The sequence below is a fragment of the Rattus norvegicus genome, chromosome 2 (genome assembly GCF_021556685.1).
Source record: "Rattus norvegicus strain SHRSP/BbbUtx chromosome 2, alternate assembly SHRSP_T2T, whole genome shotgun sequence".
NCBI lineage: Eukaryota > Metazoa > Chordata > Mammalia > Rodentia > Muridae > Rattus > Rattus norvegicus.
In genome coordinates this window covers 151,126,458-151,151,796 of record NC_141535.1, presented here as the reverse complement: position 1 = coordinate 151,151,796, position 25,339 = coordinate 151,126,458, and the positions used below count along the sequence as shown (strand labels likewise).

General features: G+C 40.8%; 1 protein-coding gene and 1 non-coding gene across 5 annotated transcripts in view; one reads left to right on the top strand and one right to left on the bottom strand.

Moving 5' to 3' along the window:
* Window positions 1-25,339, bottom strand: part of Kcnab1 (potassium voltage-gated channel subfamily A regulatory beta subunit 1) — a 456,882-nt gene that overhangs the window by 182,863 nt on the left and 248,680 nt on the right. The gene's annotated exons all lie outside the window — the stretch shown is intronic.
* On the top strand, window positions 9,810-9,912 carry LOC120101165 (U6 spliceosomal RNA). Its single transcript, XR_015678655.1, has one exon. It is a non-coding gene; the product is annotated as a U6 spliceosomal RNA (small nuclear RNA).

Below are 25,339 nucleotides of genomic sequence, written 5' to 3'. Positions count from 1 at the left end.
TTAGGTAATTAAAAAGTAAAAAAAAAACCGTATGTGCCCCTCCTTAGGCCTTGGGCAGAGACATGACATATTGATCTCCAAAAATCAGAATATTTCATATTTCGGGGTTTCAAAAGTTTGAAATGAGAGTATAAAATTTCTGATCTCCTAAGACTCCAGGGTTTGATACATTTGGACATAAAGGCCCACTTCCCAGTGTCTTGTCAAGTGAATCCAGCTTGGCCTGATAGTAAACAAGTCAGCAGTCTACCCTTTCTGGAAAGCTGATTTACCTGAAGACATTCTAATGAGATGGGAAGGAATAATTATCCCCTTAATGAAATAGTATAGTACCCTTCCCAGCGGCCATTCCTTGTGGACGTGGCAACACGGTTAAGCCTGTCATATTTTCTGAATTCGAACTCAGAAAAATGATTTGCCCTTTCTCTTTCAAATTTCTATATTTTTCTTTCAGTTATTGGCCAAAAAGCTAAACGCACTTTCCTTGACTCTCCGGGCTTTCCCTTCTCTGTAGCCACCACCCCCATTGTCCTATGCAACTGCTTGTGGATTTCCATTGCTAAGCAAACCTGCTTCTTTGGACCCTGACTGAAAAAAGCCTGGCTCTCTTTTTTCTACTTCCCCCTTCACAGCGGCTGCCAAGATTTCCAGCTTGCCTGCCTTGTTGTTTTTCTTTCAAATACTAATAATATCTTAAAGCTTTCTTCTGAGTCCATTTTGCATCTCTTTCATTAACAAGACTAAGAACCCAAAAAACGGGAACTCCAATTTCCCAGTAACAAGCCCACCCCTCTAAGCTGTAGAGTGCTTACCTTTTAGGCATTCACACCCTGTACAAAGAATTTATTTCTGCAATTTTTTGAATCTTGTTTGCCAGGGTTACTTCATCCATCTGTATTCATTGAGATTGTGTGAGGTTATAAACTCCTGGAAGTTGGGACCTTGTCTATTTAGATTTATTTTGTAAAGACCAAAACCAGAGTCAAATGCTTTGTAAGATAATGAGCAATAGAGAACAGAAATTCAAAATGAAAGAACCCAGGCCCATTCTCATAGAAGGATTTGATTTGTTCTTGTCTAATGCCTTCCTTAAATTATCACAGACTGAAAAATGTAATAAAATGGCCCAGCAGGAACTCGGACTAAAAGGTAAATTAAGACAAAATATTTGAGTATGAAAAGCATGCAATCTCTGTGATTAGAGCTACAAAAAAATAAAGGACATAAAAATAAACACAGGAAGGGGTTATCCTGCTATGAGGACATGCCTCAATACTGTTAATATCATGTGAGGCTAAAGGAAGTTCAAGGGCAACCAGCATTTTCTTTAGGTCAGAAGGAGATGAGCTGATTTTCTTTCAAGCAGAGAACAGACACTAGCTGATATGGATACTATGTAACAGGCCCTGTACACATTAACCATCCCAACTACCTTGTGAGGTTACTACTACAAGCATACTATCCACTTCCCATCAACACAGCATATATCCCAGGCTGAGCATGAAGAGTATATGAAGAAAAGCTCATGGTTTGGGAGATTGAAGGTTCAAGATCAGGTGGCAACATTGGTTCAGCCTCTGGTGAGGGTCTCTTTAGATGTATTCCATCAAGGTGGAGGCCGTCATGGCAGATGGCAGAAGCCCATGAGAGAAGGAATGGGCATTTGGCAAGAAGCTGAAGAGTGATTCAGGGGTTAGGCTTGCTCTTTTTATAACAACTCACTCTCTTGAGAACTAACCAGGCAGGTCCCTTGAGAATTACTGTAACCATAACCTGATCTAGAGCAATGCTCCAGTGACCTAACGAAGCCAATCAGAGCCTGCCTCTTAATGTCTCCCTACTTCCATACCACCATGGTGAGGACCAAACCTCTAATCTATGAACACAGGGAGAATAAACCAGTTATCTCAAAATTACGTGTGCACAGTGGAGCCAGACTTCAAATCAAGGCTGTGTTAGGTCCAGGTCCCATTCTTCTTTATCACAGGGCAGAGCCCTGGAACAATGGACACTCATGAAGACCCTCAACTTCCCAGCGCAGGACAGTCCTCAGGGACCAAGGTTGTGTTTCACTTCTGGGGAGAACAATTCATGCCTCATCAAGAATGCACTGTACTTGATGTACAGTTTTGATGTTACCTATTCTTTATGTCACCTCTTCCTTTCCACCATGTCAAGTCTTTGACATGACAGTCAGTATGGCAGTCAGCATGAAGGTATTCTAAGTGAAAAACACATTTCCAGCTGTTTTCTCTCCAGATGTTTGATAGCGGTTTCCTCTGAATCAAAATATTAATTCCAGGAGGAAAGGAGAGGTTCAGGAGACTCAGACAATAAACAAAATGTCACTTATTTGGAAAGCAGAAACTTCAAGATTCTCAAAGGCCCCTCCCCAGCTTTGTAGAAGGCATGAAGGATTGTCTTCCGAGACTGACCAGCACAACCGAGAGAGGAGATTCCTAGACCAGTGGAGCTGCCTATAAGCTGTGCAGAGAGCTCTAAGGCAGTGGCTTCCATGAGTCATCACCCATGTTGGGGTGGGTCTTTTGGTCATCCAGTTGTTTTTAATCATCTCTATTCCTGTAAGTAGTCCCTGAATAAAAACTCTTTGGTTCACTAGGAGGAACTTGGGTACAATTGTTGTTTTGTTATGTTATGAGTTCAGTTTCTTGGTAATTCTGCTCTGGAGTGAGGCACTTGAATGTGTGTGTGTGTGTGTGTGTGTGTGTGTGTATGCAGATGTGTGTGCACATGTGCATATGTGTGTATATGTGCATATGTGTATGTATGTGTGTGCACTAGTGTGTGTATGTGCGTGTGTGTGGTGTCTCCCCAGAAAAACTTCCTCACATGACAGGATAATTGATAGAGTTTTAAACAACTCTTTCTGAGTACTTCCTAAAATGTACCATTATGAGATAATTCTCATTTGATACTATCAAATAATTTGGTTGGTTCCATACTTAGATGAGGCCTGAGGGGAGAATTTTTAACATGAAAAATAGGCTCATCTTAGCTAGAATTAGGCAACTTACTCTGGTATTAAATACACACTGTATATTGTAGATCTTACTTGCTTAGACAGGGAGAGTTTGTATACTTCCAAACTACATGTTTACATTTTTTTTTTTTTTTGAGGAGGGGTGGCTTCTTAACACAGGCTCTCTCCACATAGCACTGGATATTCTGGAACTCACCATGTAAACCAGACTGGACTCAAACTCACAGAGATCTGCTTGTCTCTGCCTCCCAAATGCTGGGATTAAAGGTGTGTGCCACCACACCCAGCTGTGTTTAGAATTTTAATCTTACAAGTCAGTTGTCACAGAACAAAGTATCCTGCATTGATAATTCTATTCAGTCTTTGTCCTGCCATTCTGCTGGTTTTCCTTGGAATTTTAAGAAATTAGTGATTGCATAAGGACTGGCAGACTTTGAAGGAGTGTTAAGTGATGTATGGAATAAAAAGGATGATAAGTTAATTACCAAGCACTAAATTATTACACTAGATTTACAAGTTCTTAGCTGTCTTAGTAGTAGAAACAGAAACAGTAGAGTTTAGAATCAGAGCCAGCTCTCGGCATTCTAATTTGTCTTGGAGACGGTTAATGGTGAAGCTTTCTACCATCCCTGTACTGCTGTGTGTGCACCCCAGCTAGAAGAAGTGGGACTGTTGAAGTATGAAATTTGCAAATATCTTAACACTTTTTTTCTACATTAAGCAATATGCTTGATCAGATCTAATTGGGTTATTTATAAATGAGTATGACAATGACGCTAGATGAAAATGCTTGCAATTTATAACATAATTAGCTTTGGCTGGACATGCATTAAGAGTGGCCTAAACAAAAGAATGGATACATATTCAAAATACTAAAACTTTCAAAATTGAACTTGACAAGGCATAATCGCTGGTATAAAATAAAGTAAGAATAAAATTCTATGGTATTTCAGTAAGTTATTTTTATTACATAAACTTACCCAATATATAATTGAGCTATTAATTTTAAAAGTGGTCTTGGACTAAGCTTAATTTCTTTAAGACAATGCAATGGTTTATGTGACTTTAATATAATTGCCCTTGGGAACCATTTATTCTCAATGTGCTGATGCTGAAATGAGTTTGCTTTCCCTACCGTTAACATGGCAGCAGAGTAGAAAATGCCTGCACTGTTTTCTTACATGGGCAAGGAATTTGTTTCTACAGACAATGTCTAAGAACATTCTGAGAACTTAGATGGATTCCTCAGGACTGCCTGCTGCTTTTCCTTTAATTGTTGTTTAGTTCTTGATAGATTTACCAACTATAACATCAGTCTACTATTCAAATTTGTGTGTGAGAATAAAATTCTAAATAATGTTTTTCCCTGGAGCCTACAGATACATGGATAAACACATGATGTAGAGGATAATTCTTTCTTGTATTTTACATAATAACATACTAAGCAACAAAAAACCCAACAGATCTTCTTTCTAGTTAGCTTTGTGTCCTGCATGGGCCCTGAACCCTATGTTTACTCCTCTCTCCGTTCTGTGGACTATTATTACAAATGACGCTGCTACGCTACAGAGGAGGAAGTGGAGCTGTAGCAAGAGGGTCACATAACTACAAAGGGTTTAAACCCAGGGACAGTGTCTTTGCAATTTATCCTTTTATATTCAGAAGCTATTATTTTCAATGGTCTTATTGAAGTTTCATTGATTGGAAAATACTATCCTGAGATCACATGAAGGATGAGTGGAGCCTGCTGTACATCTGGAAAGATTTGTTTTTTTTCTTTTTGTCACATATCCTTTGCTCCCAGTCAATATTTCCAAGGTAAACATATTCAATTCTCCTAAAACCATTTCCTATCCCACTCAAATGGTTTTTCTACATTCTCACCTTCTTCTCCCCACAAATATCGTATTTACACTTCAAATATTTATTTTTCTTCTGTGTCACATGCAATCACTCCTATGCTGTGATTTTCCCCATTAATTATTCTTTGCCTCTATTCCCTATTTGCTTATTAATTCATTTCAATGAACATTTGCAAGCCAATGGGGAAGTTTTTCTTTTATTCCGACATGAGACAGGAAAGAAGTCAAGAAGGATTGCAAATTTTTGTATGCTGTCAATAATTCAGACGAAGAAACCTTAAGAAAGGCTGGGTGAGAATGTTAGCTAGGAGTTTGGCTTAGGACATACAAAATCTGAGGTTCAAGTAGTAGAGATGGCAAGCAGGTAGCTGCACCCCAAACCTAGAACCTCAGAGTAACAGGAGGCAGATATAATGGTGTGCACGCTTACTTACAAAACTGAGAATATTTAATGGATAATATACCTACGGTTTTATGGATTAAAAACACTGTTTTGCTGAGCATTTTGTCCTGTGATAAAAATAGCATTGTATGTTCGGATGATTGTAAAGGAATCAAACATTTATTCTTAAGATAGCCATCCTTTTAAACCTCTCTCGCATACCTTGGCATAGTTATACTGATGGCTCCTTACAGACAAGGAGAGTGAGGCTTCAGTGGGTAAAGTGCCTGCTCAGCCTCACCCTCAGTCCACGGAGATCAGAGTCAAGCTCAGATTTTGTAGGGCTCCTCAGCCCCTAACATAACACTCCCAGTTCCAGCTTCCTGCAGCCGCGAAAGCACGGGGATTACTTATCTGTGAGTTGTCTCAGGATGCTCCCCCAGAATATGCTCTGCAGTGACCCAGTCCACACTGCATAGCCTGAGGAGTGGCTTCTATCTCATCCGATCAGTTACAGATGAATTCCGCAGTGCACTTCCGTAGTGCACGGCCATTTTCTCAGTGTAACATAAGCAAGCCATGCACAGCGCTCCGGTGTCCTCACTCATTTTTCTAGCCCTTGGTTCCTGACTTAAGTCACCAATCCTTCTGCTCTGGGGGCAAGATTTGAGATGTCAAACAGGAGGAAAAACATTGCTTATTCACGGGACTGCAGCTTAAAACATCCTTTTGATAAATGTTGGCCGTGGGTTATGGGAGAGTCTGGCGAGAGCCTGAGGTTACTACAATTCCCTTAGAAGAGATGAGAAACTGGCAACTGTTAGAGGGAAAAGGCATGGACTCTTTAGAAAGACAGATGAGCAGCCACTGGCAACTTTTGGCAATGCAGAGGGACACACACACACACACACACACACACACACACACACAGACTCAAACAGTTGATTTGGAAAATAGGAGGCATGAAAGTAATAGATGCTTCCCTTCATGGTGGAAATGGGAGATTGTTTATCTAAAAATAGTTTTGTCAAGCCATACAAAACAGTTACTATTTTGTGCACTGTAGGAAGGGCTGTTTTAAACTATACTTTGTCTACAGTGTCTCCATTTTTTTTTTTATTAATAGGTTTTGTAAGGATCTAAAGCAATCAAAGTGAGCTTTCTTGCTTTTTACCTATCAGCCTTCCTGGCAGGTATTTCAAATACCAACTCATTTAATGCTTGATGAAACCGTATTCTATCTGCGGGGACCTGAGATGTGTTTGGTCACACAGGTGGAAAAAGCAGGCTATAAAATTCTGACTGAGAGTCAGCTCAGCCTCTCCCTTTCAAACTAATAGGGAAAAAAAGAGAGAGAGAATGAAACAAAATAACATAACCACCCAAACCAAAGCAAAACCAACAGGAACAGTAGCGAAAACTATGCTTAACAAAAGAAACCTCACTGGCTAACTGATGCGATTTTACTGTGCTGGGAAAATCTTGAGCATTTCCTAAGAGTCTCTAGCTGCCATAAGAGGTCAAAGTTCTGCAGTTCTGTAGCTGTGCAGCCTCTCCCTCCTTGCTGTCCCCGCTCTGGCGACAGCATGTCTGCATGTCTGTTGTTCTTTACTTCTGACATCCAGGCTTCTTCCTTTCCCGACCTGCAACTAGTATTCTTGGATGACAGTTGGTTGATAATGGAACATAAATGGTACTAATCGTAGACCACAACTTCAGCTTGGTGGTGGTGGTTTATGTGGAGAAATGATGTATCAAGGGTACTTCTTAATCTGGCTCAAAGTTTCTAATCCTTTAAGATGAACCCATTTCTGGAGAGGTCTCTTGTAATGGAAAGTGTCAAGGGCTCTATCTGTGTTGTTTGATGAGGTAGCTGTTAGCTTTTGGCTGTTACTCACCTGGAGTATGGCCACTGAAACTGAGGCATAGGTCTGCAGTACTGTTGACCGTTAGTTATTTTAGCTCAAATACATACCCAGGTTAGGCAAGTTTGCAAACAACCTGGAAACATGTGAGCTCTTTCTCTAATATGCGAAATCTAAATATAGATTAGGAATTTTTGCTTAAAAATTGCTGTATTTACTTAGATTTCAGAGATTTAGTATAGAAGACTAATACCTGAGATAAAATACTTCAGCAACTTTAATGCTTCTCCATTAATATCTAGGAATCTTGTGGGATAGGGTGACATACTAAAATGATACACGTACAGGAAGTTAAATAAAATATATTACTGTGGTTGTTTGAATAAGAATGGCCCTGTAGGTTTTTATTTGAATATTTGGTTCCTAGTTGGTAGAATGATTTTGGAAAGGATTAGGAGGTGTGGCCTTGCTGGAGAAGGTGTGTTATTTGGGGGTGGACTTTGAGATTTTCAAAGATCCACCTCAGGCATAGTCTCTCTCTGCCTCCAACTTTTAAATAAGACACAAACACTTGACTACTGCTCTAGTGCCAGCCTGGGGTCATGTTTCCCACCATGATGATCGTGGACTCACCCTTTCAAACTGAAAGGAAATGCCTCATTACATGCTTTATTTTATAAGTTGCCTTGGTCATGGTGTCTCTTCACTCAGTAGAAAAGTAAATGAGAATGAGTAAAAATTAATTTCAGTTGTTGGTTTTGCTTTTTTTAAATACAGCTATTTGTAGGTTTTAGATTACATATGCAGCATCAGTGTATGCTATCGGAAAGTACTGCTTTTATACTTGTTATGGTTTATTATAAACTCTTAATAAAATGTATATAATATTCCAAGCATCAGATAGGCTTTGTTGATTTTTTAACATATGAGTTTGCATAAAAATGTTAAATCAGTTATATGCAAACTAGTCACTACATTTCTTAAATATTATATTGTTGTATAAAGAGGAAGAAAGGAAATTCTTGAATGTCTCATAAGAAAAATTATGTTTTCCTCAGTTGAAAAATTAGAACTGCTACTATGCCCATTTTTCTACTTCAAAGGACATAGCTAAAGGCAGCATGATTCCATTCTTCACCCTGCAAAGGCATCCACGTGGGAATGACGTCAGTACTGAGATGCAGCAAAGATCTCTCTGAGCTTGGTAAGTGGGCCCATAGTCAGAACAAGGTTTTCTGTGGGTGGATGGAGGTTATGTACTATGATGTTCTCATACATACATTCATATTTCATTATGATTCTCCCATAGACTGTTTGTTTTTTCCACTTCACTACCTCAAGTAAAACACCCACAACATCACAACACTCTAGAGGCACCCTGCCAATTGAGTGGGAAGTTCAAGGAACTCCCTGTTGCTGTCACTTGGAAAGACAGAGCCAACATGATAGAGGATTCCTTTGGGATCCATTCCTTTGGGATCCTCTCCTATATGCTGGTTCCAGCTCTGTAGCATTTCATCACTGTTGGAGGACTGAAAGAAAAACTATTCTTCCATCCATCTTCTACTAACATGGTAAAAGACAGTTATCTAAAATACTACCACAGTCGGGACTGGAAACTTCTGTAGAAACCTGAAATGTGCTTTGTGCAGTGGTAAGAAAGTCTCTAGTTAATTGCAGATTCCACTTGCTGTGCATTCCATTGTGTTCCTTGCTCAGAGAAGCCAGAGAGGGAGCTTTAAGCATTTCTAAATTTGAAAATTAGGAGCTTCTTGAGGTTACAAGAAACTTAGTGTGAGAAAATTGGAAAGGGTAGGTTTAATTGGTACCTGCCTGATATGTCATCCATCCCCTGTGTGTGACTCTATTGTTCCACCAGCAAGTTGGGAAGATGATCCCTGACCCTGGCACAAACAAAGGAATAGTATAAACTAACCTTTAAATGAGTTCTTAAGGCTTGTAGCGTTTTCAAAATTGAAAATAGAATCAGTTATTTTTTTTAAATCACTGATTAAAGCCTAATGTGTTTCTGTTGGAAACTGGTTGTGCAGAGTGAAAAGGTTTCCATTTATTCTTTGATAAGTGATAAAGTAAGACAGATCACCATGTCCGACTAAGTGAGCCCTGACTGGAGCCATGGTTTCTGTAGATGATGTTCTGAGTGTTTGAGAGGAAATCCTGATGTGGAGGGGAAAGACAAAATTTCAGAGCCTGGGCGTGAAATTCAAGTCCGTCAAATAGGTTTGAATGTGAAGTTTGAAGACCATGGATACTATATTGAATACCAAATGAATTTTGATTAAGAAGGCTACTTACATTGATATTAGGCGTGAAAATAATCATGTTTCAGTGTTTAAATATGCTTTGATTTTGTTTTACATTTATACTAATCCTTGCTCAGAGTTTCAATGAACAATGACTTTTTAGACAGGTCAATATGCAGGCTAATTATGTTGGAAGGGAGCATGTGTAAAGTGAATGTGAAGAGGAAACTGGCCAGGCAGAGGGATGCTCTGTCTCCTGATCTGGAACTGTTTCCCTAGGACCTGCAATGACTACTCTGTTAATTATCCAAAGTGGAGTTAGAATCTCAAGATGTGGCAAATAAATTATGTAAATTAAAATAATGGATTCTTTGGTGAGCTGCTTTGTCCTTTGTAAAATATGTAGCTATGTCCAATTTTAAAAAAATTCTGTGCTTGTTTGAGCAGCAAATATACAAAAATTGGAATGATACAGAGAAGATTAGCATAGCCCCTGTACAAGGATGACATGCAAATTCATGAAGCATTCCATATTTTTAAGAAACTTTATTAAAGTTCAAAATCTACATTGCGCCACACACAATAATAATAGGAGACTTCAACACACCACTCTCAGCAATGGACAGACATGGAAACAGAAACTAAACAGAGACACCGTGAAACTAACAGAAATTATGAACCAAATGGATTTAACAGATGTCTATAGAATATTTCATCCTAAAACAAAAGAATATACTTTCTTCTCAGCACCTCAAGGTACCTGCTCCAAAGCTAACCATATAATTGGTCACACAAAAGATACAAGGACATTAAAATAATGCCACGCATCCTATCAGATCACCACAGACTAAGGCTGGTCCTAAATAACAAAAATACCACAGAAAGCCCACATATACATGGAAGCTGAACAATGCTCTGCTCAATGATAACCTGGTCAAGGAAGCAATAAAGAAAGAAGTTGAAGAAATTTTTAGAATTTAATGAAAATAAAGGCACAACATACCCAAATTTATGGGACACAATGAAGGCAGTGCTAAGAGGAAAACTTATAGCTCTGAGTGCCTCCAAAAAGAAATTGAAGAGAGCGTACACTAACAGCTTGACAGCACACCTGAAAGCTCTAGAACAAAAAGAAGCAAATTCACCCAAGAGGAGTAGAAATCAGGAAATAATCAAACTCAGAGCTGAAATCAACCAAGTAGAAACAAAAAGAACTATACAAAGAATCAACAAAATCAAGAGCTGGTTCTTTGAGAAAATCAACAAATTAAATAAACCATTAGTCAGACTAACCAGAGGGCACAGAGACATTATCGAAATTAGCAAAATCAGAAATGAAAACGGAGACATAACAAAGGAAACTGAGCAAATTCAAAAAATTATCAGATCCTACTATAAAAGCCTATACTCAACAAAACTGGAAAACCTGGAGGAAATTGACAATTTTCTAAACAGATACCAGATACCAAAGTTAAATCAGGAACAAATAAATCATCTAAACAGTCACATAGCTCCTAAAGAAATAGAAGCAGTCATTAAAAGTCTCCCAACCAAAAAGAGCCCAGGACCAGGTGGGTTTAATGCAGAATTCTCTCAGAACTTCAAAAAAGACCTAGTACCAATATTCTCCAAACGATTCCACAAAATAGAAACAGAAGGAGCGCTACCCAATTCCTTCTATGAAGCCACAATTATGCTTATACCTAAACTACACAAAGACTCAACAAAGAAAGAGAACTTCAGACCAATTTCCCTTATGAATATTGACATAAAAATACTCAATAAAATTCTTGCAAATGGAATCCAAGAACACATCAAAATGATCATCCATCATGACCAAGTAGGCTTCATTCCAGGGATGCAGGGATGGTTCAATATATGGAAATCCATCAACATAATTCATTATGTAAACAAACTCAAAGAGACAAAAACCACATGATCATCTTGTTAGATGCTGAGAAAGCACTTGACAAAATTCAACACTCCTTCATTTTAAAAGTCTTGGAAAGATCAGGAATTCAAGTCCCATACCTAAACCTAGTAAAAATAATATACAGCAAACCAGTATTGAACATTAAACTAAATGGAGAGAAACCTGAAGTAATCCCACTAAAATCAGGGACTAGACAAGACTGCCCACTTTCTCCCTATCAATTCAATATAGTTCTTGAAGTCCTAGCCAGAACAATCAGACAAGGTCAAAGGGATACAAAATAGAAAGAAAGAAGTCAAAATATCACTATTTGCAGATGATATGATAGTATATTTAAGTGATCCCAAAAGTTCCACCAGAGACCTCCTAAACCTGATAAACAACTTCAAAAAAGTGGCTGGATATAAAAGTAACTAAACAAATCAGTAGTCTTCCTTTACTCAAAGAATAAACAGGCTGAGAACAAAATTAGAGAAATGACACCCTTCACAATATCCACCAACAATATAAAATACCTTTGTTTGACTCTAACCAAGCAAGTGAAAGATCTGTATGACAAGATCCTCAAGTCTCTGAAGGAAGAAATTGAAGAAGATCTCACAAGATGGAAAGATCTCCCATGCTCATGGATTGGCAGGAAGTGCTTGCTGACAGGGGCCAGATATGGGTGTTTCCTGAGAGGCTCTCCCAGAGCCCTACTAATACAGATGAGGATGGTTGCAGCTAATCACTGGACTGAAAAGACAGAAAAGACAGAAGAAACTGAAGGGGTTGAAAACCCCCATAGGAAGAACAATAATATCAACCAACCAGAGCTCAGCAGAACTTCCAAGAACTAAACCAACAACCAATGAGTATACATGGAGGGACCCATGTGTCTAGCCACATGTGTAGTAGAGGATGTCCTTGTCCAGCATCAATAGGAGGAAAAGCCCTTGTTCCTGTGAAGACTCATTTCCCCAATGTAGGGTAATGCCAAGGAATTGAGTTTGGAGTGGGTGGGTAGGAATGGGAGCATCTGAATAGAAGCAGGGAGAGGGGGGAGGGGGATGAAAGAGGGGAGAAAAGGGATAACATTTGAAATGTAAATACATAAAATAGAGAAATGAAATTAAAAAATGCTGGTACAAGTTGTAATGAACTCTTAAGTATATTAAACAAATAGCTTTTTAGAATCCATCTGTAAGATACATTATTAATCTACAGACTGAAATGTAAGTTTCTATACATCTAACTCGATAGATCCTGAATATCTATCCATGTCCTTGGTACCATTCAAATGCATGGCACCAAGGCAGCAGTTGGGGATGCCTTTGATCTCTCTCATTGGCATTGTAACTGACTATTAACTGAGCATAGATTATTGAATGCATAAGGTCAGAAATTTTATGGGTTGGATAATTGAATACAAAATATGTCCAGTCAAGTTAGGTACAATACACAGTGTCATACTTTTGTTCTCCTAGAATCAAGGAGGGACAATTTTTATATTTTCCTGGAACTCATCTAATTTTTGTTTGGGGTGAAGATATTCTTGGTTATAATGAATTGATAAGGTTATTTCAGTTTTCTTTAGAGACAAAGATGCCCCTTTGGGCAAACAAAAGAAACCCGAAGAACAGTAAGCTTTTTATTCTATCTTTTATCTTCCTTCTAATCCTTCTGTGGTTTATCACCATTCTTAGTATATTAAGGAAGTGATGGTTGATGTTCGTCAGTGACTCCACAGTAGGAAGCCTCTAACAAAGCTTCCCAGAACTGTCCTTTGTATTATCTCTTCCCTCTGAACATGGCTGAACTCAGTGACTTGCTCTGAGCTGATAGAGTTGAGCAGACATGTGTCACATGAGACTGTGTCACAGAGGATTGGCTTCCTTCTTTGCTGACCCTCCCTTTTCCGTTTAACAGGAGCAAGCCTTCATGTTGTGCACATCTCCAAAGACAGGCTCGCACAGCAGGAACTGATGAACAACTCTGGCCAAGAGCCAGAGACAAGCCAAGGCATGCCTACATCCTAGTGAGCTTGGAAATGGGTCTTCCCTGGCTAAATCGTGAGATGGAACGGCTCAGGTCAGTATCTCGACTGCAGCTTTCTGATGATACCTGAGCCACAGTCAATACCTTCTTGGACTTCTAATCCCCAGAGATGGTGCCACAACAAATACAGCTTAAGCTGTTAGACTTGGAGAGACTTGTCTCACAGCAATGTACAATTAGTACAACTTCTAACACCAGTGATAACAGATTCACTTTTCTGAAAGCATCAGGAGACTGAGATCTGGTTCTACTGCCTCCTTCTATGTCTGATGCCCAGCATGCTGCTTGGCAAATTCAGAAACCCAAACAGATTTTGGGAATGGAAGAAGGAAGGAAAACAATAACAAGAAAGAGGAAGAGTGAAAGGCTGGCACCAGTAAAGAAATGGAGACTTGAGTTGCAGGTTACCTGACAGAACTGAGAATTAAGTCAACTGTCCTAGACTTATAGTCACTCAAATGATTTTACTTCCTGTCTTAGGGAATCTATTGATGTGATAAAACAGGATGACCAAAGGCACCAAGTGGAAGAAAGAGTTTATTTTTTCTTTAAACTCTCAGGTCTCACTCGATCATTGAGAACATTCAGACAGGACCCAAAGCAGGAAGTGATAGAGAAACCATGAAGAAACTCTGCTTGCTGGTCTGCTCTTCATCACTTGCTCAGTTTGTGTTTTCATAGGACTTGGGGGCAGCAGCACTCACCATGGGTTGAGCGTTAATCAAGATTGTCCAGCAGATTTACCCACAACACTATCTTATGAAGTCATTTTCACAATTGAGATTCCCCTTCTCAAATAAATCTGGCTTGAATCAAGCTGACATAAATCTAACCAACATGTTTCTATTTCTGACATAATTTTATACTTGGTGAATTGCTTAACATGCTCTTAGCAGAGTTCTCCTCTCAGATACGTGCTAGAACCTTTGTTGAACGTGGGAGTGTAGAATGCCCATTCTGTTAGGTGGCTGGGCCTGGCTGGCCATGTGTGTTTCTGGAAGGGAGGCTCAGCTCCGTGATCAGCTCCTGGCAGCCTACACATTGCCTTGATCATGGGGCCTACTTCCCACTGCTGAGGATGCCTGAGGCAGAAGCAGGTCAGCATGGTAGAAACAGCAGGGCTTTGTGAGTGTCAGCTGGTTGGGGGGAGTGCGGAGGGGATGCTACTTCCAAGAAAAGGTGTACCCTCTGTGCAGAGCTTTCCTTCTGATGTTGGGGAACATTTCCCTCTCTGTCCAAGAAGCCAGGAACATCAGGAGAATGTGGAATAGATACACAGATGCTCACTTGCAGACTTGGAGAGGAAGCACTTTGGGAGGAGATAATAACTTTTGAAGAATTGGTGTTCTGATTTAAGACTCCAGACAGCAGTCTTTAGAGCAGGGCAAGGAGAGGCCTGAGGGAAATAGGAGAGCTTGACATTGATGTGAGTCTAAGAGGATCCATAGATGAGGAGTAACTGGTCAGTGCTCTCACAGATCTGTATGCGGAGGGGAGGCTGATGCGAACAGTCAGGCAACAGTGTCTCCTCTATCTCTTACTGCAGCCACCTGTTCTCTAGCCTTCACCCTGGGTTTTCAGTCTGGTAGAGCCTCCTGGTATGGCCTTACTGTGGCACAGAGACCACAAGTCGGCACCCAGTTGTATGAGGGTAGCCAGAATCTAAGGATACTCCACTGGTGAAATGTGTTACAAGAACAGAACTGACAGACTCAAGGCTTAATGGGAACAACAGTAGCTCAGCCCCAACTTGCCCCTGCACCATGGGAATCCTCCAGAAAGATGTATTGTCCTAGAGGAAGGGGGGGGGCACTGAACTGAAGTTTCACAGGAGCTCAGACACAGAGGCATGAAGAACATGGCAGGTCTCGCTCAGCTCAGCTGGTGCAGTGAGGTACTTAGCTACATCAGGGCCCTTCATTTGCCAGGAAGGCAAGTAGGGGAGGTGTGGGGAGAGAGGTACTTCTCTAATAACCAAAACCCGAGTCCCCTCTACCTTCAAAGGGCTAGGGACATTCTGTATATGACTCAAAGGTTTGCTCTACCATCTAGGCCCCAAATGAGGCTTTAAAATTGAAGGGGACCCAGGGATGATGAGCAATAGCACAGTGAGGAAGCGTTAAGTTGGAGCTAGACTAGAGCTTTAATTAACATCAGGTGGCTGCCAAGAACTTTGGCTCAGCCAGGCGTGCAAGAGAGACTGCAAGCCTGTGTCTGTTCATAAGTCTCCAACTCTCTGCCCGTTCCCAGGAAACCTGCATGAGCTTCCTTCTGCTGCCACAGAGCTGTCCTGTTGCTCTGCTGACTTCTTTCTCTGACTGACAGGACACAAGTCACATCAGTGTAGCAAAAGGCAACAGAAACATTGCTGGGTCTGTGACGAGAATTCTCAAAGGGCCCCAGAGGCTTTTCCATGTCTCTTTTTCTCTTTTTGTTCCTTCTGAATGGTCAGAACAGGTTCTTCCCTCACTGTACTATCTTTTCAGGTTTGATATTTGCTCACCAACAGCTTGCTATGAACTCTGTGCATATCGCTCATAGACTGGTGCTGGGCCTCGAACTCAGGACCTTGAGCTTGTTACGTGAGCGCTCTACTCTTGAGCTACATCCCCAACCCCTCAGATGTTTATAAAGTTTTTGCAATTATGATTTAATTATAAAACTTTTCCCTTTCCTTTCCCCCTTCAAACCTTCTCATATACTTCTCCTGACTCTCTTTCAGTCATGGCCTCTTTTATTATTTACTAATTGTTATTGTATGGATATTATATGCATATGTGTATACCTATTCATAAATATAACCTGTTCAGTATGTATAATATTAATTGTATATGTAATGGTCTGACCATTTGGGGCTGGGCATCCAATTGGTATGCTTTTTCCTGGGGAAGATCACATCTACTCCAAGCTTTTCTCAGTTGCCTATAGTTCTTTGAATAGAGTTGAGGTCCCATAAAATTTTCTGTATCCACTCTGGCATGCTCACTAGTATCACCCTTGATCAGCTCATGTTTAGGAGGTCATGTTGGTGAGGCTTTCTGGGTGTAGTTTCCGACATTACTGTGAGACAGAATCTCCCAGCAAACATCCCGATTCTCTGCCTCTTTCTGCCCCATCTCATTCTAGTCCTGAGCACCCACAGCTCTTCACACTGGGTAGGGCAGAGCCTGCTTCTGTGGGCTTCCCCTCTAGGATACCCAGTGCCAGGCCAGGGCATATACAGAACATTTGAAGTAAAAGCTGGGCGGGGGGTTGCCTAGTGAGAGTCTCTGATATTCTTTATTAGAAGATCCCTGGGAAGCAAACAGGAATTTGAACAGGGATTTTTGGGTTGAGCACTGATGGAGTTATAGCTTTAATGGGATACTTTATGGGCAGTCTTTCCAGTGCGGTGCTGGCAAGAGCTAGGAAGGTGGCTCTTGTGCAGTTCTCACTGCGCAAATATCACAGGCACACAGTTTCCAGATGTCTCTTTGTTTCTTTTTCTTGCCCACAAGTTAGCTGAGACAGACAAATGTGATAGCTCCCATATACTGGCTGCCACCTATCTTATTCAATGTCACATGATACAGTGTTAAATTTAGGACACAGGAAAAAAGCACATCACAAAGGCTTTTTGAGCCTCTGTTTCCTCTGTAAAACAAGCAAGCAGCAGCTATGAGCAGCAAAAGACCAGGAGAGTTTATCAGTTGCTACTGGTAATGTTCCGTGTAAGCCAACAGCAGAAGTTGGTGAAACCATTCACCTCCAGGGGCCTCACACATAGGCAGGGGCCTAGATGGTCCAGGGAAGAACGTTGGATGGAAAGCTTCCTTCCAAGTACTAAGGTTTGGACTGAGAATTTGCAAGTGGATAGACTCATCAATAACGAGTAGGAAGGCAGGAAGCTCCTTTCCTGTCACGCACAGGAGGCCCAGTCCTATCTCCATGTTTCTGGGGAATCACATCCACAACAGTTCAACAACAGTGCAGTTTAGTCTGAGGACAACTCATTGGTTTTGTGAGACTAGACCCTTCCTCTGCTATGATCCTTAGAGTCAGGTACAAATGACATCACTACCACCCAAAACACACAGGCTAGAAACACAAGCAGAGCCAGCTTCTCAATGTCTCGCACCCAGTTTTTACCCAAAGGTAAGGCAGCTCCACCTCCACCGTGCATCCATGTCAACTGCTGCTCAACTCTCCTGTCACTGCTCTAATTGGAGAACCCACAGCTCTTGCCTGGATGGCTCTAGAAGCCCCTTCTCTGGTCTCTTTCTTCCTCTCTAGAAGCAGTTCTCCCATCTGTAGCCCGTGTACTCTTTGTTGTCTGAATGCCTCCACCCTTGATGAATTGTTCAGTTTAGGCCCGAGTTAGACATATTATCATCAATCCCCACCCCAACCCCAAGTTCTTTTTGCACCTTTCTATCTCAATCTCATTTCGGGCTTTCTCCCTTGGAGCTCTTATTATCGCCTCTTCCATTTATTTTATCATTGTGTTTGTTTTTGTTGGTTTGTACCCAGGACAAGGAGGTTCTGTGTGTCCTATTCCCTCTACCTCCACAGTGTCTGGAACATTGCCTGATCTTTGCTAGATGATCCTGATATAGTTGCATTAAAAAACTAAAAAGTAAAGGACAAGGACCCGAACCACCATCCCTGTGTGCTATTCCAGGACTCTTCCTGTGAGATCCTTAACACACACATGTAAACAGTCTCCCTTGGAAATCTCCCTGAAACATAAGCTAGTTTAAAGTATGCAAGGGTAATGTGAGTGCTGAGAAAAATCACAAGTTTGATGAGCTGGAAAATAATGCTTGAAACACAAATGTTACTCAGAAATCTCCCAATTAGTTGTCATGGGAACCCATGAAACAATTTGAGGGATGGAAGTTTCTAGACTCTTTAAGTGGAAGTTCAACAGGTCTTCTCACAGAAGCAATACAATGGTATGACAAATACATTTCTGTATTTTGCAAGCTAACTGGAGAAGGAATCTCTTAGAAAATTACACAAGCCTGATCCTCCCAAGTTTCTGGCTGGGACCCAGTTTTTCATCAACAGTGAAACAGTGCAACAGAGACAGAGGCATCTTCAGAGTCTGAGGGTAAAAGCCTTTCAGCCAGAGTCCCCAACTCAGCTGCCAGGGCCAATTCCCAGGAGCTGGAATTGCATTTCAGCCAAGTTAGAAGTGTCTAGTACTTATCTCGGCAGGGCCCACAGTCATAGGTACTTGGACACTTGGTCCGCAGTTATGGTGCTAATTGGGAGCTTTGGGGGGTGTGTGGCCTTGTTGGAGGAAGTACTGTGCTGGAGGTGTGCTCACTCGAAGCTCCCTCTGCTTCCTGCTGCAGCTGGCTTGCCTCAGCTTTGACATCATGGACCGATCCCTCTGGAACACCAAGCCCATCTATAAACTCATCTAAAAATTTCCTTGCTCAGAGTGCTTTATCAGAGTAATAGAAAAGTAATTAGTATAGTATTTTTGACAAATAGCCTAGTATTGCCATGTAATCAAATGTACTCTGAAAAGAAAATATAATTTAAGTCCTCTCACCTCTCTTTTCTTCCCTGCCCTGCATTCCCTTCTGCTTCTTCTTTCCCTCCTCCCTGCCCCCCGCTCCTGCCTTCTGTCTGTCTGTCTCTGTGTCTTTCTCTGAAAGAAAGCTGAGTTGGTTCACTCACAAGTCAGTTTACTGGCATGTTTTAAGATAGGGGCATGCTGACGTGGACAGAAACAGAACCAGATGTCTGAAAAACAGCTGCTGAAAGTTCATCTGCTCAGTTATGCAGGACAGTCAGAAGAAAAAAAAGGCACATGTTTTCATAATGTTAATCAATTCAGCATTTTACCCTAGACTATTTCACATTTGGCTACTTAATTTTTGATGACTGTTGAAGCTAGCTTTGGTTGATCACCTGTTATGAACACAATAATTTACATGCATTATTTAATCCTCTCCGCAGTGCTGAGATTCATGACAGCTGTTTTCATAAAATAAAACCAGTGTTCATGGTGGCAGAGTGCTTATGAGCCATGCTTACAGTCTGGGCTTAAACTGTGACAAGCTAGGGATTTCCTGGCCTTTTCTGGTTTGGGCCATTCTCTCCAGCCATTTACAACTTCTTCTTATTGGTCTGGAGTCAGGATGGTCTTGTTAATCTATGTCACCTTATACTTAAATATGGCAAAATTTGTCAAAGATTGCATACATTCCAGCAAACTTTACATGCGAAGGATATTGTTCCCTCTAAGTTTTCTTCCTATTTTTCTTTTTTTTTTTTTATTAACTTGAGTGTTTCTTATTTACATTTCGAGTGTTATTCCCTTTCCCGGTTTCCAGGCAAACATCCCCCTTCCCCCTCCCCTTCTTTATGGGTGTTCCCCTCCCCACCCTCCCCCCATTACTGCCCTCCCCCCAACAATCACGTTCACTGGGGGTTCAGTCTTAGCAGGACCAAGGGCTTCCCCTTCCACTGGTGATCTTACTAGAATATTCATTGCTACCTATGAGGTCAGAGTCCAGGGTCAGTCCATGTATAGTCTTTAGGTAGTGGCTTAGTCCCTGGAAGCTCTGGTTGATTGGCATTGTTGTTCATAAGGGGTATCGAGCTCCTTCAAGCTCTTCGAGTTCTTTCTCTGATTCCTTCAACAGGGGTCCCATTCTCAGTTCAGTGGTTTGCTGCTGGCATTCGCCCCTGTATTTGCTGTATTCTGGCTGTGTCTCTCAGGAGCGATATACATCCGGCTCCTGTCGGCCTGCACTTCTTTGCTGCATTCATCTTGTCTAATTGGATGGCTGTATATGTATGGGCCACATGTGGGGCAGGCTCTGAATGGGTGTTCCTTCTGTGTCTGTTTTAATCTTTGCCTCTCTATTCCCTGCCAAGGGTATTCTTGTTCCCCTTTTAAAGAAGGAGTGAAGCATTCACATTTTGATCATCTGTCTTGAGTTTCATTTGTTCTAGGCATCTAGGGTAATTCAAGCATTTGGGCTAATAGCCACTTATGAGTGAGTGCATACCATGTATGTCTTTCTGTGTTTGGGTTAGCTCACTCAGGATGATATTTTCCAGTTCCAACCATTTGCCTACGAATTTCATAAAGTCATTGTTTTTGATAGCTGAGTAATATTCCATTGTGTAGATGTACCACATTTTCTGTATCCATTCCTCTGTTGAAGGGCATCTGGGTTCTTTCCAGCTTCTGGCTATTATAAATAAGGCTGCAATGAACATAGTGGAGCACGTGTCTTTTTTATATGTTGGGGCATCTTTTGGGTATATGCCCAAGAGAGGTATAGCTGGATCCTCAGGCAGTTCAATGTCCAATTTTCTGAGGATCCTCCAGACTGATTTCCAGAATGGTTGTACCAGTTTGCAATCCCACCAACAATGGAGGAGTGTTCCTCTTTCTCCACAACCTCGCCAGCATCTGTTGTCCCCTGAGTTTTTGATCTTAGCCATTCTCACTGGTGTGAGGTGAAATCTCAGGGTTGTTTTGATTTGCATTTCCCTTATGACTAAAGATGTTGAACATTTCTTTAGGTGTTTCTCCGCCATTCGGCATTCCTCAGCTGTGAATTCTTTGTTTAGCTCTGAACCCCATTTTTTAATAGGGTTATTTGTCTCCCTGCGGTCTAACTTCTTGAGTTCTTTGTATATTTTGGATATAAGGCCTCTATCTGTTGTAGGATTGGTAAAGATCTTTTCCCAATCTGTTGGTTGCCGTTTTGTCCTAACCACAGTGTCCTTTGCCTTACAGAAGCTTTGCAGTTTTATGAGATCCCATTTGTCGATTCTTGATCTTAGAGCATAAGCCATTGGTGTTTTGTTCAGGAAATTTTTTCCAGTGCCCATGTGTTCCAGATGCTTCCCTAGTTTTTCTTCTATTAGTTTGAGTGTGTCTGGTTTGATGTGGAGGTCCTTGATCCACTTGGACTTAAGCTTTGTACAGGGTGATAAGCATGGATCGATCTGCATTCTTCTACATGTTGCCCTCCAGTTGAACCAGCACCATTTGCTGAAAATGCTATCTTTTTTCCATTGGATGGTTTTGGCTCCTTTGTCAAAAATCAAGTGACCATAGGTGTGTGGGTTCATTTCTGGGTCTTCAATTCTATTCCATTGGTCTATCTGTCTGTCTCTGTACCAATACCATGCAGTTTTTATCACTATTGCTCTGTAATACTGCTTGAGATCAGGGATAGTGATTCCTCCTGAAGTCCTTTTATTGTTGAGGATAGCTTTAGCTATCCTGGGTTTTTTGTTATTCCAGATGAATTTGCAAATTGTTCTGTCTAACTCTTTGAAGAATTGGATTGGTATTTTGATGGGGATTGCATTGAATCTGTAGATCGCTTTTGGTAAAACAGCCATTTTTACTATATTAATCCTGCCAATCCATGAGCATGGGAGATCTTTCCATCTTCTGAGGTCTTCTTCAATTTCTTTCCTCAGTGTCTTGAAGTTCTTATTGTACAGATCTTTTACTTGCTTTGTTAAAGTCACTCCGAGGTACTTTATATTATTTGGGTCTATTATGAAGGGTGTCGTTTCCCTAATTTCTTTCTCGGCTTGTTTCTCTTTTGTATAGAGGAAGGCAACTGATTTATTTGAGTTAATTTTATACCCAGCCACTTTGCTGAAGTTATTTATCAGCTTTAGTAGTTCTCTGGTAGAACTTTTGGGATCACTTAAATATACTATCATGTCATCTGCAAATAGTGATATTTTGACTTCTTCTTTTCCGATCTGTATCCCCTTGACCTCCTTTTGTTGTCTGATTGCTCTGGCTAGAACTTTAAGAACTATATTGAATAAGTAGGGAGAGAGTGGGCAGCCTTGTCTAGTCCCTGATTTTAGTGGGATTGCTTCAAGTTTCTCTCCATTTAGTTTAATGTTAGCAACTGGTTTGCTGTATATGGCTTTTACTATGTTCAGGTATGGGCCTTGAATTCCTATTCTTTCCAGGACTTTTATCATGAAGGTCTTCCTATTTTTCTATTAAAAAAGTAATGATAGAGCACTTACAGCATATTTGCTCACTATTTCCCTTTATGCTTCTATCAGACTTCTTTGCCAGTAACTACTCCAGATGATATATTTAATTATATGAGCATGGATTATTAGACCAAGATTGACAAGACTATCCTGCTAGTGTTTCAAATAACACTTAACGGTGGTCATTTAACCTAAAGCCCTTCCATTTTCCCTTCAGAACATGGTAGCTGAACAAACCGGATTTCTTTAGATTCCATAGTGAGAACTTGTTGCCTGACACAAGGCATTACTTTTGTTGTGTCTGCCTTACTTTTTCTCACATGCACACTGGTCTCTCTCATTTACTGTCATGAATTAAAATTATGATTGCTAGAAAAATTCAACACTGAACTTTCAAAGAACCCTGGTAAATACTTCTTCCCTCATAATCTTGCTAGCTGTCCCCAACCACCAAAGCCCCAGTCACTGTCTCTCTGTCTCTCTACTTTCCTCAGTTTTCAGCAATTAAAGATCACTGCTCTGCTCCCTCACAGGGCTGACCTTCCTTCCCTGCTTACAGTAGACTTTGCCCATAGAAACGGAGTAATACAAGCAATTTTCACATTCCCACTGCCCTGGTGCCAGGTTCTCAGTGGGATACCTTCAAGATAATACCCTCTTCTCCTGCAGCCTTCAATAAAATGTTAGTTAATAAGACAGATACCAATCCACAAATCTATCCTTTACTTTAAATTCTAACATGGGTTAGCTTTTGCAAACTTGGTTTAATATTGTACAAAACATTGGCTACTTCATTATTTCTAATTGTACTAGTGACTTACAGAATTAGGATTTCAATAAAAAGTAATTACATTTCAATAAAACCATTTGAGATAATCTTGTTCCTAAGATAACAATGCCAGCAAACATTATCTGTGTAGACTGAGGTTTTCTTCTTCATCATTAGGAAAAGGAGAGTTACAAAGCCTCCTGGATCTAACCCATGACCTGCTGAACACAGCCTGCAGCTAGAGATAAATGAATGAAACAGATCTTCTTGTTTATGTTTATCCTTCTCACTCTAGAAATAAAACCAAACCAAATCAAAACAAAAATTTCCTAAGCAGTGAGTGTATTGCCTATTACAGAGAAGCTGTCCTAGAGTCAACCTGATTTATTCTTCATGTTGAGAATGTGAGCTCTGGGAAGAAGCGCTTTTCTTCCTATTTGGCAGCATGCACCACTATGTGTATGACCATGAGGGACTTTCACTTTCCTGAAGATGGAAAACCAGAGTCTTTTAGTCTCTGAGCATAAACTTAAACTGTATTTTCCTGTGTTCTACAGAACTCTCCCACTTTCTCTCTTCATTTCCACTTACTTCTTTTAGTTTGTATTTTTCAATGTATATCCATGGATTCTCTTGCTCAGAATCTTTCAGAAGCATCTCAGATCTGCTGAAGCAGGGTCTTTGAAATTAACCTTTCAACTGTTTTGAAAGGGTTAATGTCCTCCCATAGGTTTTCTGGCTTAAGAGTTTGGTGTTTAAGAGTCCTTAGAAAAGACTTATTTAAATGGCCCCATCTTCTATCAGCTGCTGATGAGCAGGCTACGGCATACTTGTATGTACGGCATTGATGTTAGCAGGGTGGGTGGCACGCATCTGAGCATGTGGGTACAGGTAGTTATCGGAAGCATCCAGACGAGGAAAAGGTTTAGGTTGGAACAGAGCATAGTGGAAAAGAATGGGGTTGTGTGTTTGTGCTTTGCCACAGGATAAATTTCCCACTCTTAGAAGAACTTACAAGACCTAGCTTGGTTTTATTAAAGGAGAATGGTCTTTCTCTTTGCCATCCCAACAGACGGATCTTTAGGAAGTTCAAAGAAATTGCTGGGGCAGGAATCTCTGTGACCAGGACAGTTTTGTTCAAGGTTCAAAGAATGGAAAGGCAGAGGGATTGAATTCCACACAGGGTTTCTTCCAGTTGTTTTAACAGAAGAGACAAAATGGTTATCAAAGTTTAGATAAATAATAATGTAGATGTCTTAGGGTTTTATTGTTGTGAAGACACACCATGACCAAGGCAACTCTTATAAAAGCAAATATTTAACTGAGGTTGGCTTACAGTTTCAGAGGTGCAGTCTCTTGTCCTCATGTCAGGAAGCATGGTTGCCTACAGGCAGACATTGTGCCCAAGGAGCCTAGAGTTCCACATCTTGATTCGAAAGCAGCTAGGAGGAGACTGTGTTCTGCAGGCAGCCAGGAGGAGGGTCTCTTCTGTACTGGGTTAAATTAGAGCATTAGGAGACCTGAAAGCCTGCCTACACAGTGACACACTTTCTCCAACAAGGCCATACCTATTCCAATAAGACCATACTTCCTCATAGTGCCACTTCTCATGGGCCATGAATATTCGAACCACCATACCAGGCTAACAAATTTAAAGATAACCATTAAAGATATAGAAGATGAATGCTGTAAGTAATACTATAGTGAGGAAAGGCAGTCAACCCATGCTCTACTCTGAAGGGAGAAATGGGAATAATAGGTCAGGAGTGGAAGGGAAAGATAGAGAAAAGAGTCATGGGAAGCATAATTCATACCACAGATGTTTTAAAAGGCCACATGGAAGCACTTTTTAAAGATTATTTAATTATTTTATATGTGTGGTTATGTTGTCTATATTTATGTCTATACACTAAAGGTGTGTCTGGTGTCAGCTTAGACCAGAGAGGTTATTGGGTCCCCCGAAACAGCTACCAACTGATGTGTGCTACCATGGGTGTTGGGAATCAAACCTGGGTCCCCTGAAAGAGCAGCCAGTATTCTTAACTGCTGACCTATCTATTCAGCTCCATGGAAACCTATTTTATCATCTAGTCAATCACACACACACACACACACACACACACACACACACACACACACACACACACAGAGAGAGAGAGAGAGAGAGAGAGAGAGAGAGAGAGAGAGAGAGAGAGAGAGAGAATTTAAATAAAGTTACTCCACATGGAGGATAATATT